Genomic DNA, 12386 nt, shown 5'->3' with positions numbered 1-12386 from the left:
TTCCGTTTTTTTTTTATTTCTTTTTCTCTGCAATACATAAGAACAAGTGCATAAGAACATATTTAAGCAAATACAAGTTAAATGAAATCAATATGAAAACTAAACTTACTGGCTTTCGGATTCAGATTCGGAAAATCTTTCCTGTTCTGAAGAAGGATCCATGTCGACATTTTTCTTTTTTATTTTCTTTTCTTTTTTTTTCTTGTCCAAGTTACTTGTTTTTGTTTTTTCTTTCTTTTTCTCCTTTATGTAGAGAAGTCCCTACAACAAAAACAAGGACTCAATTATTTAATCATCAAGAAAACACATTTACAATCCGGTGAACCAAATGAAACAATCCCACCGAACCGAAAAATATTCATATGGTGAATAGTACATGACAACTATTTAATCATCAATAAAAATGTTTCTTAATGCAGAAACATTCAAATGAACAAACTAACAATTGCAAGTAGGACAAATAAATTAATTATAACCTAAAACAGAAGTTTATTTAGTTACTAGAGTATTTTAAAAGCATTTGAAAGCAAATTTTTGGGGAAATTTTAGTAGAATATTTACCAATGGTTCTGTTGCTTCAGATGAAATCCGTTCAACCATCATTTGTCTTGTCCAATGGGCCACCCACGGTGCAGGGGGAGCATCAGGTGCAAACGGGCGGGAGAACTTAGTTTCGTGGAAATATATCAACATTAATACAAAAACACAACCATCAACAGACTCTTTCTTCCCCTTTCTCTTGTTTTCAACTCCTTTCATCAAGAAGTTGAGCACATGCTTTGCCCAATCCCATTTCTGAATGTTGTCCACATGAAAGATTGGTGGCTTATGGATTGGGGAGACCACACTTACCGTTGTGGGGAGTAAGAAGGACTTTTGTATGAAGACAACAAAAGTCCTCTTGAATTTTTTCCGGTTCTCCTCCCCTTCTACACTCATATCCAGCACATTCCTTGTCAAAGTCGCCAAGGAAATATTTTTGACGCTTTCAAATATTTCCTTGTCTGCTGGATTCAGGTTTTAACACCCTAACTACCAAAGCTCACGCTTCCGGCTGCGCCACTCTGATAGCTCGGACATTACGACGACACTTGTACTATTTAATACTAAAATATGAGCCTGTTTAAAATTTTAAACCGCAATACCGCTCCCAAAAATACTTTCGTTCGATAATGTACATCCATAAATACCATACAACTTACAACAACTCATAAAGAGTACATCCATATATATACTTAAATATATATAAATAGTATCACAAGCATTATCCAATACAATTCCTATCCCTCTTACAGAATATATCAAGATAAAGGCGAGGGTACAATAAACAATAATCTAAAGCAATACAGAGCATTTCAACAACTAAATAAACCCTTCGTGACTTCTGCGCCATATCCTGAAAGGGGAAAAATGTAGGGGGGTGAGAACATCATCCTCGAAAGGGTTCTCAGTAGAGGGTTTTTGGGAATTACCGTAATAGGATACGTGAAGATAAACCGTACCAGTGATTAATAACCGTCTTGTGCCTCTTTTCAAAAACAACAGTTTACAATAAAAATAAGGTCGGAAATCTTTTCTGAAAGAGGAACCGTTCAATTCTCAAAAACCCAAAAGCCTTTCAAAAAGGTTTATCTAAGCTGAACCAAATAGCCTTTCATATTTTTCCAAACTAGAAACACAAAACCAAAACCAACCATCAGTCCATTTCATTTCAACCACGGCCCTAGGCCCAAACAATCCAACCATCAACCAATCACCACAATCCAACAGAGTCCCAGTTGCAAACACGGATTGGAAGTTCAAGTACAAACAAACAGTTACAGCAAGTAGGACAAATAGCAGTTAATCACATAGGCAAACCAAGTACAATATGCACACCCATACAATGTCACATAGATGCATATGATGCATGCCTGTCCCTAGTGGCTGATGATATCATCTGTCGGTTATAGAGCCAACCCGACAAGTCCTGGTAGCTAACCATTGGACTGTCCCTCTGTCGTGCATCCCCAAGTCGAGTTATACTCATCATAAACTTGATCATAATCATGATCCATATCCATCACCCTCACTGGTGAATATTTACGGGGGTGAGCTCATCCGAGACTTTCACAGTGCCCGGCCACACTTACGACATAGGGTCAGCAGAGTCTCGAGCCTCCACCTGGAGCACGTGGTGGCTAGCCACTGCTTTCTCCCAGGGATCTAGTGCCTCTGATAGTGGAAGTGCAAATCACAATTATCAATAATTCAGCATATACATGCATTCATTCTCAGCCATGGATCAACATCCATCTCAGCCATCCGGCTCACGGTTTAGTCCAGAACCAGCCAATATTCATAGCATACACAGCCATTCCGGCTCACGGTTCAATCCAGAACCAGCCAATATTCATAATCATACACAACCATTCCGGCCCATAACAAAACAGCACTTCCACCAATCAACATCATCAAATTCATAAAATCGGCAAGCCATAAATCACTTTTTCTCAATTCATTTCACTTTGAAATCAAGTTTCAACTCTTTTCAGCCTTGGCTTTAAAGATCTCATTTCTCAAATCATCTCAGGCTCATAAGCCACTTTTACTCAAGGTAAATTCCCCTTTTAAAACAATGCCACTCTCGGCATCCTCTTTCCAAAACTTCCATAACCATGGAAGGTTAAAGATTCATTTTGAAACATTCAAAATCATCCATCCAACAACGGGATTTTATAACAAAGAGTCCTCGGCAGAGTCTTAAGTCTTTAGGGGAGAATAGCATAACTCATTTCACCAAATTCATTTAAAATCATTAAAACCTTGGCTTTTCGATTTGAGTAATAAAATAGGATCTAAGCCAAACCGAGTCACGTAATCAGTTACTTCTTTCAAAGCTGTTTCCTTTACTTAGGCAAAACCAACTTCAACCCCCATGATAAATTCTAGAACGTTTCAACTGTTCAAAATTGTTTTAGTCTTGCAAGAATTCAGAATTCAAAGAGTACTCAAAACCTTTCTCAAAACATTAATAGACATTCAGGTTCTTTCAAAATCATTGAAACTCCTCTAATTGAAACCCTCAAGTCAAATTCAAAGGCATTGCCCTTGTCACATTTAAAACAGCTTTAAAACATAAGTTTCATCCAAATAACTTTCTCCTGAAAGAGATACAATGCCTTTCTTAAGAAGCAAGACTAAATCACAATTTTCTCTTTAAAAATTTATTTCAAAAGCATGAATCATCCTTTTCTTGATAATTCAAATAAAATAGTAGAAGTCTTTAACTCATCATTTCTCCAAACAACATTTCAATAAAGACTCGGATTTTATAGAAATTTCGACAGCATCTCCCCTAAAACTTGGACTTTGCCACCCAATTCGGGTCCCAACTAAACCGTTTCACAATCCTTTTCAACAGCCCAAAATCCAAAATCAGTTCAAGGCAAGCCAAATCCAACAGTCATCTCAATTCCATATTTCAAGAAAATCGTTTCAACATCAAATCATTATCAGCCGAATTAACTCATTTCTAAAGTTTTAAAGAAACAGTTCAGCAACAATCATTTATCAAAAACCAGATCATTTAAAGCCAGCCAGGCTGAATTCAAGAGTGTATTCTATTTTACACATTCTCAAGAAAATCCATTCAACTCAAATCAATTTCCAACGGGTTAAACTCGATCTCAAAGCTTTAAAAGAATTAACTTTAAAAGCATTTCGTTTCACAAAAACCACACAACAGTCCAGCAAACAAACACCCATAATCATACAAAACAACCAAATAATACATAGGACTGATACAATCACCAAATACACATCCTCACATCAGTACCCATATGTAATAATTCCAATAATAAACTATAGCTTTCGGAAAGCGCCCCTACGTCAAAATGCAATTCCATAATTCAAACACCTCACAGAGTCCTTTCCGCCTCAACCCGAACTGACGGCAACCAAAACCTCAGCTCCCAGTCACGTTCGCAATAACCATAGCAATACTAATCGCAACATACAATAATCAGGACTCGACCCCACGTTATCAAAACTCATATTCATTAACCGAACACAACAGAATACTAATGCGAGGCTTTCCGAAACATAAATACTTACTGAACTAGTGAAACGAAGCAGCTGCGATTTCAAACAGGCCTGGCAACAGCTCCGGCGACGGCCAGAAGCTCTGGTGGATCAACTATAAAAACCACGCAGCGTTAAACCTTCTCGAAATCCAAAAAGTCAGAAACCTCAAATAAAACCCCTTACCGGAAACTTTTCCAGCGACGGCAGAAATAGCCAGAAGCTCCGGCGATGGTTCCGGTGGCCTCAGAACTCCGGCGACAGTGTTAGAAGCGCCAGCTAAGCACCGCAGAGCAGCAGGTCAGTAGAGGCAGAAGTTGGCGGCAATGAAAGGCAGTGGCGAAGGTGGGCTTCTCCTCCATCGCGTTCTGGCCCTCCGGCGATGGCAACGACCCGCTACTCACGGCAACGGCGGTGACAGCGGCGGCTTCACCCTCCCACGCGTGTCTTCCTCTCTCCCAACGGCGCTCAGTCTGAGCCTTCCTCTCTGACGCGACGCAGCGGTGACCGGCGCAGCTCGTGGCCACACAGCGACTCCCTCTCTCTTCCAACGTCACTCACTCACGGCGAACCAGGGAAGCAGAAACGGAGCTCCATCGTGCTACTCGTTTGGAGCTGGCAAGGATGATGGCGCGGTGACCCTGACGGCAACTGGGCACAGCTCGCAGCTCCGTGGGTGATGGCGACGCGGTGAGTTCCTCTTCTCCTCTCCTCTGCGCGACATGACTCTGACTGCGGACTCCAAGGCGGCGCGACGGCGGTGGTGAAGCCCGACGCACCGGCGACGCTCCTCCCTCCCCTCTTCCTTCCTTCCTTCTCCGTGTATCCCTCACCCCACTTCCCTTTCTGTCTCGTTCTTTCCCTCTTCAGGTGGCTGGGTGTGTGTTTAGAGTAGAAAGGGGCAGCAGCTGCGGCTGCTTGGGTTTGAGGGAGCTAGGGCTTCATTTTTGAAACTTAGGGTTAGGAGTACTTTTGTAATTTCACTCAAAAATAGGGATAATATAGTAATTGAAACCCGAATTAAATCCAACACTCATTGTGTATAGAAAAATACTATTTGCTCATCAATTTTACAAATTATTTTCAAGAAAATGCCCAAAATCGAAAATTATAAATAACATAATTAATTTCTCTATTTTTCAAAATAGCAGTATTAATATATTAAAATATTACTTATCTAATCCAAATCATATAAAATCCTTATTATTTCATAACTATCAACCTTATACTTTAAATATAGAAAATAATCCAATAATTGTAAAATTGGATAATAATCATAACTTATCTCAAATCCAATAAATCAAAGCTTGCCTTAATTACCTTTAATAAAATAATTTTTGAAATTAAGGCTATAAATAACCATATGATTTTAGACTTGATCATAATAAGACTTTTTAAAAGTTCTGGGCCTTACACAGGTTGTTGTAATCAACCTTTTTGAGGAACGCGATTCCCTACAATATTTTAATAGCAAAAATTAGTCAAAAACGGTCAATTTAATTTTCTGGACACCAATGAACTGAAAATAAGCAGTAAGTATAAAATGTATTACCTCCGTTGGTTATGCCGAGGGCAGCTGCTACTTTCCGAGGAGTTATGTATATTTTCCCTGTAGAGTTTTTAGGCATCCTTTCTCTTCATCAAACCGATCAAGCAATTCTTTTAACAGTGTATTAGAGACATTCATTTCTGGGACATTTGCCAGGGAACCAAATCCCATTTCTTCCACAATATCTTTCTTCTCTTGACTCATTTCCCTGTACACTGTTGATATTGCCTTTGTTTGGCATCTGCAATAATGAGTTTTCTGCAAGTTTTGAAACAGAATATGAGGATATGTTTATAATACGAAATACATATTATTCGAATGAAAGTGGATAAATATATTTAATTTGCTTACATTATAATGTGCCTTCTCCTTCATTGTTGCCATTTTCTTGTTGTGTTTTTCTGTAATGAAAAATTTTGGTCAATACTTCATTGAATACATCAACAAGCACAAGCATGTATATCTTAATCAAGTCAATTAAAATGCCACAACCCACCGAACTGAAAATCGTTCAATCACATAACCAAAACCACAAAGGCCACTGATGAGCGGATAATTTATACGCTTTTTGGCATTGTTTTTAGTATGTTTTTAGTAGAATCTAGTTACTTTTAGGGATGTTTTTATTGGTTTTTATGTTAAATTCACATTTCTGGACTTTACTATGAGTTTGTGTGTTTTTCTGTGATTTCAGGTATTTTCTGGCTGAAATTGAGGGACTTGAGCAAAAAGTCAGATTCAGAGGTTGAAGAAGAACTGCTGATGCTGTTGGATTCTGACCTCCTTGCACTCAAAGTTGATTTTCTGGAGCTACAAAACTCAAAATGGCGCGCTTCCAATTGCGTTGGAAAGTAGACATCCAGGGCTTTCCAGAAATATATAATAGTTCATACTTTGCCTGAGTTTAAATGACGCAAACTGGCGTTCAACGCCAGCTCTCTGCCCAATTCTGGCGTCCATCGCCAGAAACAAGTTGCAAAGTGGAGTTCAACGCCCAAACTGGCACAAAAGCTGGCGTTCAACTCCAAGAATGACCTCTGCACGTGTAACATTCAAGCTCAGCCCAAGTACACACCAAGTGGGCCCCGGAAGTGGATTTATGCATCAATTACTTACTTCTGTAAACCCTAGTGACTAGTCTAGTATATATAGGACCTTTTACTATTGTATTAGACATCTTTGGATCATCTTTGGATTGTTTTATGATCTATTGATCACGTTTGTGAGGGCTGGCCTCTCGGCCATGCCTGAACCTTTCACTTATGTATTTTCAACGGTAGAGTTTCTACACTCCATAGATTAAGGTGTGGAGCTCTGCTGTTCCTCAAAGATTAATGCAAAGTACTACTGTTTTTCTATTCAATTCGACTTATTCCGCTTCTAAGATAATCATTCGCACCCAAGAAAATGATGAAGGTGATGATTATGTGACGCTCATCATCATTCTCACTTATGAACGCGTGCCTGACAACCACTTCTGTTCTACATGCAAACAAGGCAGAATGAATATCTCTTGGATATCTAATACAGGGGACCGAGTCCGAGTTATTAGCATCTTTGTAGTATAAGCTAGATTGATGGCGGCATTCATGAGAATCCAGAAAGTTTAAACCTTGTCTATGGTATTCCGAGTAGGATTCAGTGATTGAATGACTGTGACGAGCTTCAAACTCGCGAGTGCTGGGCGTAGTGACAGACGCAAAAGGATCAATGGATCCTATTCCAGTATGATCGAGAACCTCCAGACGATTAGCCATGCAGTGACAGTGCATAGGACCATTTTCCAGAGAGGATAGGATGTAACCATTAACAACGGTGATGCCTCCAGACGATTAGCCGTACCGTGACAGGGCATAGGACCATTTTCCCGAGAGATGATCAAAAGTAGCCATTGACAATGGTGATACATTACATAAAGCCAGCCATGGAAAGGAGTAAGACTGATTGGATGAAGACAGCAGGAAAGCAGAGGTTCAGAGGAACGTTGCATCTCTATACGCTTATTTGAAATTCTCACCAATGAATTACATAAGTGTTTCTATCCTTTGCTTTTATTTATTATTATTCGAAAACTCCATAACCTTTTGATATCCGCCTGACTGAGATTTACAAGGTGACCATAGCTTGCTTCAAACCAACAATCTCCGTGGGATCGACCCTTACTCACGTAAGGTTTATTACTTGGACGACCCAGTGCACTTGCTGGTTAGTTATGCGAAGTTGTGAAGTTACGTTTGGACCATGGTTCTATGCACCTGTTTGGCGCCATTGCCAGGGAAAGAACGAACGAACAATTTTACAAAATACAAATCTGAGTGATCATGATTTTGCATTCCAAGTTTTTGGCGCCGTTGCCGGGGATTGTTCGAGTTTGGACAACTGACGGTTCATCTTGTTGCTCAGATTAGGTAATTTTCTTTTTGTTTTGTTTTCAAAAAAATTTTTCAAAAAAAAATCTTTCAAAAATCTCTCCTTTGTTTTCGAAAAATTAAAAGAAAATACAAAAAAAATCATAAAATCATAAAAATAAAAAATATTTCATGTTTCTTGTTTGAGTCTTGAGTCAATTTTTAAGTTTGGTGTCAACTGCATTTTTCTAAAAATTTCTTGCATTTTTCGAAAATTCATGCATTCATAGTGTTCTTCATGATCTTCAAGTTGTTCTTGGTAAGTCTTTTTGTTTGATCTTGATGTTTTCATGTTTTGTGTTGTATGGTGTTTTTCATATGCATTATTGAAATCTTAGTGTCTAAGCATTAAAGATTTCTAAGTTTGGTGTCTTGCATGTTTTCTTTGCATTGAAAATTTTTCAAAAATATGTTCTTGATGTTCATCATGATCTTCATAGTGTTCTTGGTGTTCATCTTGACATTCATAACATTCTTGCATGCATTCATTGTTTTTATCTAAAAATTCCATGCATTGCATTATTTTTATGTTTTTCTCTCTCATCTTTAAAAATTCAAAAAATAAAAAAAAAATATCTTTCCCTTTTTCTTCTCATAAATTTCGAAAATTAGATTTGACTTTTTCAAAAATTTTTAAAATCTAGTTGTTTTTATGAGTCAAATCATATTTTCAATTTAAAAATCTTATCTTTTTCAAAATCTTTTTCAAAAATCAAATCTTTTTCAATTTTCTTAGTTATTTTCAAAAATTATAAAAATATTTTTTCAAAAATCTTTTTCTTATTTTTACATCATATTTTCGAAAATAACAATAACAATTAATGTTTTGATTCAAAAATTTCAAGTTTGTTACTTGTTTGTTAAGAAAGATTCAAACTTTGAGTTCTAGAATCATATCTTGTGATTTCTTGTGAATCAAGTCATTAATTGTGATTTTAAAAATCAAATCTTTTTCAAAACTAATTTCAATCATATCTTTTCAAAAATATCTTTTATCTTATCTTTTTCAAAAATATCTTTTCTAACCTCTTATCTTCTTATCTTTTCAAAATTGATTTTCAAAATTGTTTCAACTAACTAACTAACTTTTTGTTTGTTTCTTATCTTTTTCAAAACTACCTAACTAACTCTCTCTCTCTAATTTTCGAAAATATCTTCCCTCTTTTTCAAAATTTCTTTTTAATTAACTAATTATTTTGATTTTTTTATTTTAATTTTCGAAAATTACTAACCTTTTTCAAAAACTATTTTCAAAAATCACTAACTCTTTTTCAAAAATAATTTTCAAAAATTCTCTCCCTCTCCTATCTTCTTCTATTTATTTATTCATCTACTAACACTTCATCTCACCCAAATTCGAACCCCATCCTCCATCTGTGTTCGAATTTTTCTTCTTCTTTTCTTCTACTCACATAAAGAACCTATTTACTGTGGTAAAAAGGATTCCTATTATTATTATTTTTTCTGTGCCCTCTTCTTTGTCATATAAGCAGGAGCAAGGACAAGAACATTCTTGTTGAAGCAGATCCTGAACCTGAAAGGACTCTGAAGAGAAAATTAAGAGAAGCTAAAATACAACAATCCAGAGACATCCTGACAGAAATTTTCGAACAGGAAGAGGAGATGGCAGCCGAAAATAATAATAATGCAAGGAGGATGCTTGGTGACTTTACTGCACCTAATTCCAAATTACATGGAAGAAGCATCTCCATTCCTGCCATTGGAGCAAACAATTTTGAGCTCAAACCTCAATTAGTTTCTCTGATGCAGCAGAACTGCAAGTTTCATGGACTTCCATCTGAAGATCCCTTTCAGTTCTTAACTGAATTCTTGCAGATATGTGATACTGTTAAGACTAATGGAGTAGATCCTGAAGTCTACAGGCTCATGCTTTTCCCTTTTGCTGTAAGAGACAGAGCTAGAATATGGTTGGACTCTCAACCTAAGGATAGCCTGAACTCTTGGGATAAGCTGGTCAAGGCTTTCCTAGCCAAGTTCTTTCCTCCTCAAAAGCTGAGTAAGCTTAGAGTGGATGTTCAGACTTTCAGACAGAAAGAAGGTGAATCCCTCTATGAAGCTTGGGAGAGATACAAAGGACTGACCAAAAAGTGTCCTTCTGACATGCTTTCAGAATGGACCATTCTGGATATATTCTATGATGGTCTGTCTGAGTTATCAAAGATGTCATTGGACACCTCTGCAGGTGGATCCATTCACCTAAAGAAAACGCCTGCAGAAGCTCAAGAACTCATTGACATGGTTGCTAATAACCAGTTCATGTATACTTCTGAAAGGAATCCTGTGAATAATGGAACGCCTATGAAGAAGGGAGTTCTTGAGATTGATACTCTGAATGCCATATTGGCTCAGAATAAAATATTGACTCAGCAAGTCAATATGATCTCTCAAAGTCTGAATGGAATGCAAGCTGCATCCAACAGTACTCAAGAGGCATCTTCTGAAGAAGAAGCTTATGATCCTGAGAACCCTGCAATAGCAGAGGTAAATTATTTAGGTGAACCTTATGGAAACACCTATAATCCATCATGGAGAAATCATCCAAATTTCTCATGGAATGATCAAAAGCCTCAACAAGGCTTCAATAATGGTGGAAGAAACAGGTTTAGCAACAGCAAGCCTTTTCCATCATCCACTCAGCAAAAGACAGAGAACTCTGAACAAAATTCCTCTAATTTAGCAAACTTAGTCTCTGATCTATCTAAGGCCACTCTGAGTTTCATGAATGAAACAAGGTCTTCCATTAGGAATTTGGAAGCACAAGTAGGCCAGCTGAGTAAAAGGATCACTGAAATCCCTCCTAGTGTTCTCCCAAGCAATACAGAAGAAAATCCAAAAGGAGAATGCAAGGCCATAGAATTGATCACCATGGCCGAACCTGTAAAGGGGGGAGAGGACGTGAATCCCAAGGAGGAAGACCTCCTGGGACGTCCAGTGGTCCATAAGGAGCTTCCCTCTGAGGAACCAAAGGAATCTGAGGCTCACCTAGAGACCATAGAGATTCCATTGAACCTCCTTATGCCATTCATGAGCTCTGATGAGTATTCTTCTTCTGAAGAGAATGAGGATGTTACTGAAGAGCAAGTTGCCAAGTACCTTGGTGCAATCATGAAGCTGAATGCCAGTTTATTTGGTAATGAGACTTGGGAAGATGAACCTCCCTTGTTCACCAATGAACTGAGTGATCTGGATCAACTGAGATTGCCTCAGAAGAAACAGGATCCTGGAAAGTTCCTAATACCTTGTACCATAGGCACCATGATCTTTAAGGCTCTGTGTGACCTTGGTTCAGGGATAAACCTCATGCCCCTCTCTGTAATAGAAAAACTGGGAATCTATGGGGTGCAAGCTGTTAAAATCTCATTAGAGATGGCAGACAATTCAAGAAAACAGGCTTATGGACAAGTAGAGGACATATTAGTAAAGGTTGAAGGCCTTTACATCCCTACTGATTTCATAGTCCTAGATACTGGGAAGGATGAGGATGAATCCATCATCCTTGGAAGACCCTTCCTAGCCACAGCAAGAGCTGTGATTGATGTGGACAGAGGAGAATTGGTCCTTCAACTAAATGAGGACTCCCTTGTGTTTAAAACTCAAGGTTCTCCTTCTGTAACCATGGAGAGGAAGCATAACAGGCTTCTCTCAAAACAGAGTCAACCAGAGCCCCCACAGTCAAACTCTAAGTTTGGTGTTGGGAGGCCACAACCAAACTCTAAGTTTGGTGTTGAACTTCCATATCCAAACTCTAAGTTTGGTGTTGGGAAGTCTCAACAATGCTCTGAACATCTGTGAGGCTCCATGAGAGCCCACTGTCAAGCTATTGACATTAAAGAAGCGCTTGTGGGAGGCAACCCAATTTTTATCTAATTTTATTCTTCTTGTTCTTTCATGTTTTATTAGGTTGATGATCATGTGGAGTCACAAAAACTACAAAAAAATTGAAAACGGAATCAAAAACAGCAGAAGAAAAATCACACCCTGGAGGAAGCACCTGTCTGGCGTTCAACGCCAGAACAGAGCATGGTTCTGGCGCTGAACGCCCAAAATGGGCAGTATCTAGGCGCTGAACGCCCAAAATGGGCAGCATCTGGGTGCTGAACGCCAGAATTGCACCCTGGAGAAAAGCTGGCACTGAACGCCCAGAACAAGCATGTTTCTGGCGTTCAACGCCAGAAATGGGCAACAAATGGGAGCTGAACGCCCAGAGTTGTGTGCAAGGGCATTTCGCATGCCCAATTTGGTGCAAGGTTGTAAATCCTTGAACACCTCAGGATCTGTGGACCCCACAGGATCACCTCAGGATCTGTGGACCCCACAGGATCTCCACCTACCTCCACTCACTTCTT

At 38.5% G+C, this 12386-nt stretch overlaps 1 non-coding gene across 1 annotated transcript; it reads right to left on the bottom strand.

Annotated features, from left to right (window-relative positions):
• Positions 1-10038: 10038 nt before the first annotated feature.
• Positions 10039-10146, bottom strand: LOC148547291 (small nucleolar RNA R71). The gene has a single exon (XR_015898710.1). It is a non-coding gene; the product is annotated as a small nucleolar RNA R71 (small nucleolar RNA).
• Positions 10147-12386: the final 2240 nt, after the last annotated feature.

This window comes from Arachis ipaensis, chromosome B8, assembly GCF_059453495.1.
Source record: "Arachis ipaensis isolate K30076 ecotype BB chromosome B8, ASM5945349v1, whole genome shotgun sequence".
NCBI classification, from domain to species: domain Eukaryota; kingdom Viridiplantae; phylum Streptophyta; class Magnoliopsida; order Fabales; family Fabaceae; genus Arachis; species Arachis ipaensis.
This window is presented reverse-complemented; position numbering and strand designations above follow the sequence as displayed.